Source organism: Vigna angularis, chromosome 4 (assembly GCF_016808095.1).
Source record: "Vigna angularis cultivar LongXiaoDou No.4 chromosome 4, ASM1680809v1, whole genome shotgun sequence".
Taxonomy (NCBI): Eukaryota; Viridiplantae; Streptophyta; class Magnoliopsida; order Fabales; family Fabaceae; genus Vigna; species Vigna angularis.
The window spans coordinates 18,597,243-18,603,242 of NC_068973.1; positions in this window are offsets into that span (position 1 = coordinate 18,597,243).

A 6,000-nucleotide genomic window follows, 5' to 3' on the forward strand; every position below is an offset into this window, starting at 1 on the left:
CTTCTGAATCTTCATCTTCCATTTTGCTCTTGCTCCTTTCTACCTCAGATTTCAAGGCTAGACTCTTTTTCTTAGTTTTTGCTTTTGCTTCTTCTTCATCTAGTCTTCCGAGGTCAAGTTCATGTTCCCTCAACTTTCCAAAAAGTGCCGCCATAGTCATGGTGTTGAGATTTTGTGACTCCGAGATTGCAGTCACCTTTGGTTGCCACGACCTGTCTAAAGACTTCAAGATTTTAATGTTAAGTTCATCGGTATCAAATGACTTACCCAGTCCAATGAGATGATTGACAATGTTGGTGAAGCGTTTTTGAACGTCTGAAATTGTTTCTCCTTGCTTCATCCGGAACATTTCATACTCTTGGATTAAAGAGTTCTTCCTTGCCCTCTTTACATCATCTGTTCCTTCATGCGTCACTCTGAGTACATCCCACATTTCTTGAGCAGTTTTGCAGACAGAGACCCTGTAGAACTCATCAACAGTCAACGCTGATGCAATGATATTCTGGGCTTTTACGTCATTCTGAGATCTTCTCTTTTCTTCAATGGTCCATTGATCACGGGGCTTTGGTTCGTGTGTATTGTCAGTAGGAACAGAAAAGCCAGACGCAATAACATCCCAAATATCACAATTAATAGATTCAATAAATATTTGCATTCTGACCTTCCAAAATGCGTAATTTTCACCTGTGAATAGTGGTGGTCTATGGATAGAAGCATGATAACAGTTGAAAAACTGTTATTTTCATGCTTAAAATTGATACTAAAAGCAACCTTTAGACTTAGAAACTAGCTTGAAATCATGCCTTTTATCTATATTTTCAGAAATAAGAGAGCTGGACAGGTTTATGCTTGATTTCAGTGTTTTTGTGCAGGTTTTAAGGTGAATTTAGTGAAAGAAGTAAAGAAGAAGAGAAGTGGAATCATAAAAGGAAGCAAAGAGTGCAAAAAGAGAAGTCGAAGGCACCGCTCAGCGGCATTTTACCGCTGAGCGGCACTCAGGAGGTCACGGGAGGTCCGCTGAGGGGCAAACTGGCCGCTGAGGGGAAGAAAAGTGAAGCGAGGTCACCGCTGAGCGGTATTTACCGCTGAGCGGCACTTTTTGGGCTTGGGCTTTTGTAATCTTTTGTAACTCTAGAATAGTATATAAGGACTTGCACGTCCTAGGGTTAGGATCTTTGGCAGAACGTAGGCAAACACTCTCTCTTCCACCCCTTTGAAGGAGGATCTTGGATGCTCAGGCTACCTCTTCACCTTTTCAGGGTTTATTCTTTCATACTTTCATTGTAATTCATCTAGGTTCACCACGAATATGGTGAACTAAACTCTGTATGTTTGTTGGGGAATCAATGTAATCTCTTGAAGCTCTCATATATGGAATTTATGCTTGCATCTTAATCTAAGATTTATGCTTTCTTTCATCATTAGTTAGGGTTTTTCCTCTTTGCTCAATGCTTGCATAGTTTAACTCATTCAATGCATGATTATTGGTTTTGTCGATACGGACACGTACGGGGAAGTCTAGATCCGGGGAATTTCTCCCAATATTATATTGGTTGTCGTTAAGCTCCTGCACTTATGAACTAATCATTAGGAATGCTAGGAATTGTATGAACTCGTGATTAGGGAGAAGCCATCTAGAATGGTACTTTAGAGAGTGGCATTAACAATGATGATTTGAATGTTGAATTCCTAAAATGTATGAGAGTGGATGAGATGAAATTGACCCCCAACAACATATTCATTCATATATTTCATTGAAAGTGTTTATCTTTTGTCTTTGCCATTGATCAAATTACATGCATACATGTTTATTTTCGTCTTTTGCATAATATAATCCAAATATTTCGTTTGTAAGTCTTAGTTAATCAAGAAACCACACAACTAAACTAGGCCGTGAGTCCTTTGGGAAGAACGATACTTGGTCTTACCAAGTTTATTACTTGAACGATTCGGTCATACTTGCCGATTGAAAAACAAGTTTGTGACATCATATTTTGGTGCTTACAAATTTGTCCATCAAAGCACCCTCTACGAATGTTTGATACGATCTCGCCATTTGAATTACTATCAAAGCAAGCTCTGATACCAATTGTCAGAAGCGGCTGCAACGGAATGGTTAGCGTGGAATAACAAACCAAGAGGGTTTTTAATACGAACGTGTGCCTTTTAATTTCTACTCAATTAAACTTACCAAGCAATTAATAAAGACAAATAAAGAGAGTAAGGTTGAGAGAAATTTGCACAGATGATTTTATCCTGGTTCGGATCTTACCAATCCTACGTCCAGTCGTTTATCTCAAAGCAAGATAAACAATTCACTAATCACAAAACAATTACAAATTACAATCACAAAGAAACAATTTGTAAGAGTTTAGAAACCACCTCTCTTGATACCACAAGAGATGAACCTACACCTCCTTTGAGTCTTCACAAAGGATGAACACCTCCTCCGAATACTTCACGAAGGATGAACACCTCCTCCGAATACTTCACGAAGGATGATTCTCTTCCGAACACCTCCTTAGACACACCAAGGATGAACCGACTATTTCCTCTATCACCGTAGCAGCACTTCACCAGCTCCACAGACACAAGTTTCACAAGCCGAACAAGAACACACAAGTCTCAAGAATTTTTGAGTATTTGAGCACAAGGGAAGAGTTTCTGTGTTTTTTTGTTGAAAGGAAATGAGAGTCTATTTATAGACTCATCCAAAGGCTCTTCCATTTTTCGTTTTCAGCCTTTCTCACTGTGTTAATCGATTAACTTAAGTGGTTAATCGATTAACGCACCAACGGATAGTCCAACGGCTCTAGAAACGACTAGTTTTTCAAACGTTCACTTTGTTAATCGATTAACAGCCTCTGCTAATCGATTAACGCTAATCGATTAACAGCCCTTGTTAATCGATTAGCATGCAGTGCTGTGCTTCTCCATTCGTCTCTGGAACAATCGATTACTGACCTCTGTTAATCGATTAGCACTGCACAGTTTTTGCTTCTTGGTTCATTTTTACATCACTTTTGAATGCAAACATAAAACCACTATTTTCCTATGTTCATACAGTTATTACAAAAGTTACAAGTCTTCAAAAATCATTCTTCATGAGTCTTGGGTTTTCTTGACTTGATTTGGACATCATCAAAAGTTCATCTTCATCATTTTGCTAACAATAAAGATCAGTGCTTTCAAAACTGCCCCTGTTTAGCTTAAAAAAAACTTAAAACTTGTATGTTTCTGTGTAACTGCAATTTATAGAGGATGGTGGTACGGACACAAAGATATATCCCATGAAAGCCGAACATTTTGTCCACCTAAAAGTGTGCCGTTTAAAACCTGCAAAGCTTCTTCTGCACAGCTCCTGATGCATAAACCCTCAAATGGTCATCGGTAACATTAGGATCCAAATTGCCGACAAAAATCTGCAATTAAACTAGGGTCATGAACAAGAACAAAGAAGAGCAGTTTCTATATTGCAAAGAAGTACGCACAGTTGTATTATTTGGATCATGCTCGTTCTGTACCCCTTGAGGATTCGGATATGATGCTGCATGTTCAAAGTACAAGTAAAAAGATGAGTAACATTATTAAACAAAAATTCTGGAAGCAGGCCGCGGAAAAAGACACCAAAAAAAGATAAAGACAAAATACTTTGAGTATTAAAGAACTGAATCCAACCAGTAGTATAAATGTATCAATATTCAATAACAGATCAAAAGTATGCAACGACCATGGGCCTATGGCTTTTGATGTGGGCAACGACCATGGGCCTCTTGATCCAACTCCTTTCCGCCTGCCTTGGTGTTGCCATCGGGAAGCACCTCGCTGAACTCTACAGGGACTGCTCAACCCTTGTTCTCACCATGACCGTGGAAAGTGATTTAAAACACATCAGCCATTGAATTTTAATCAACAATGCCACACCATCAAAATATAAAATACAGCTCAGCTAAAATTAACGCCGTCTGAGAGCACTTAACGGTTAGGGTAAAATTGGCTCATTTTTACAAAAAATATGACCCAATTGAGACCGAAAAAAAACGATGACCCATTTGTGATTCCCATATAAATATGAGGACCATCCGAGGGTTTAAACCATGATTATATGTTGTTATATTGATGGACAAGGATTTGTGTATGCATGGACATAGGGTTCATGTAATATTTGTGTTGGGTTTTCCGTATAAATTTATGTATGGGTTGTTGGGTTATCCCAACAGAGGTTTTAATGCTAAGAGAGAACAAAGTTATGATGGTTGGGGCTTTTCATGCAAATATATAATGTAAGGGTGTGGTAATATTCATATACATTATAATTAGGTTTATTTGGGGTATAACATGTTAATGATTGGATTTGGATGATTCAAGTGATGTATTATATGTGTTGGAGTATGTTTACATGGGTATGTGGAGCTTGAATGAATGTATGATGTGTTAAGTATGTTGCCACGTGATCTAGGGTTGATGTATGTATGTTTGAATTCTTGAATCATGTTTAGAATGTGTTTCGATTCGGAATTAATCGATTATCATTAGTTACAATCGATTATCTGCGTGTCCATGTTGAGTATGATTGCGGGAATAATCGATTATCTGGGATGATAATCGATTATCCCTTCCTACGTGATGTTTCTAGGTAAGGAGATGTGGAACGTGATGATAATCAGAGATTGAGGTTAATGGTTAAGTTTGACTTGTGGTTGAGGATTCGAGCATGAGTAAATGTTGAGGTATATTTGAGTATGTGATTGATGAGCATTAGAGTGGAGGATAAGTCTACTTGTTGTACCTCATAAATCTTGGTGCTATCTGCGGATAGGTCATTCCTTTTGCCTTGTGCATTCGAAGGGTTGTTCAGGTATTGAGTCTTCCTTGTGTGGGGTGAAGGCGTGGTCATTATCCTTATGTGGCAGGATTACATGTTCATTAGCTGCATCGCGAGACTACTCGATCATATTTGTAGGGGAGGCTACATATGATCTGTAGGGGAGGCTACAGATGTCCCGTAGTGGAGACTACAAGTGGGCTATAAGACTGGCTACAGTCGGTGAGGTAGGGTACAAGAGTGAGACAGACTCTTTCCATTGTAGTGTTTATGGTATGGTGATGCTCATGGTGTTGTTTATAACTGTGATAGACATGATCGTAGTGTGTCTATGATGATGATCATAATATTTGAGATGCTTTAGGTGATGTTATGTTGATAGCACAATTACTATAATAGTTATAGTAAGTAGTTAGCTTAGGCGCTAATGAGTGGATAGGCCAAGGGTCTATGGGTGAGATCTTAGTGATGACAACAAGCTTCTAGGGTCAAGGATTGAGGATTGAAGATCAAGGATTGATGATTGAGTAATTCATTATGATTAAGTTTTTGTGTTAGAGGATTAGGAATCTTGTTGTTATTACTGCTGGGTATGAGGTGGTTTATGGTTGATATATTCAATGTGTTTATATCTTTTTATTATTATGGTTGTTTTATCGGTAGCTTACCTGATAACGGTTGAAAAACCGTTATTTTTATACTTAAGTTTGATATTAAAAACACCCTTTATGACTTAGAAACTAGCTTGAAATCATGCTTTTGATTAAGTTATGAGAATAAGAGAGTTGAATGGGTTTTATGCTTATTTTTCCTTGTTTTGACAGGAATTAAGATGAATTGGATGAAGAAGTTGAAGTAGCAAGGAGCTAGAGTCATGAAAGGATGGAAAAGTGGCACATAGAAGAACCACTGTTTCACGCCTGGGCGCCACTGCTGAGCGCCAGTCCGGAAGTGCAACCACTGTTTCACACCTGGGTGCCACCGTTGAGCACCAACTTAGTTCTGAAAGTAGTGTTTCACGCTTGGGCGCCACCGTTGAGGGTCAAAAGAGTGCTGTAGCTACCACTGAGCGCCCTTTTAGGGCGCTGAGCGCTGATGACGTGGGCTTGGGCTATTTTTTGTATTTTTAATGAACTATTTAAGGTTTTGGACGTTTTAGGGTTCATATCTTTGGA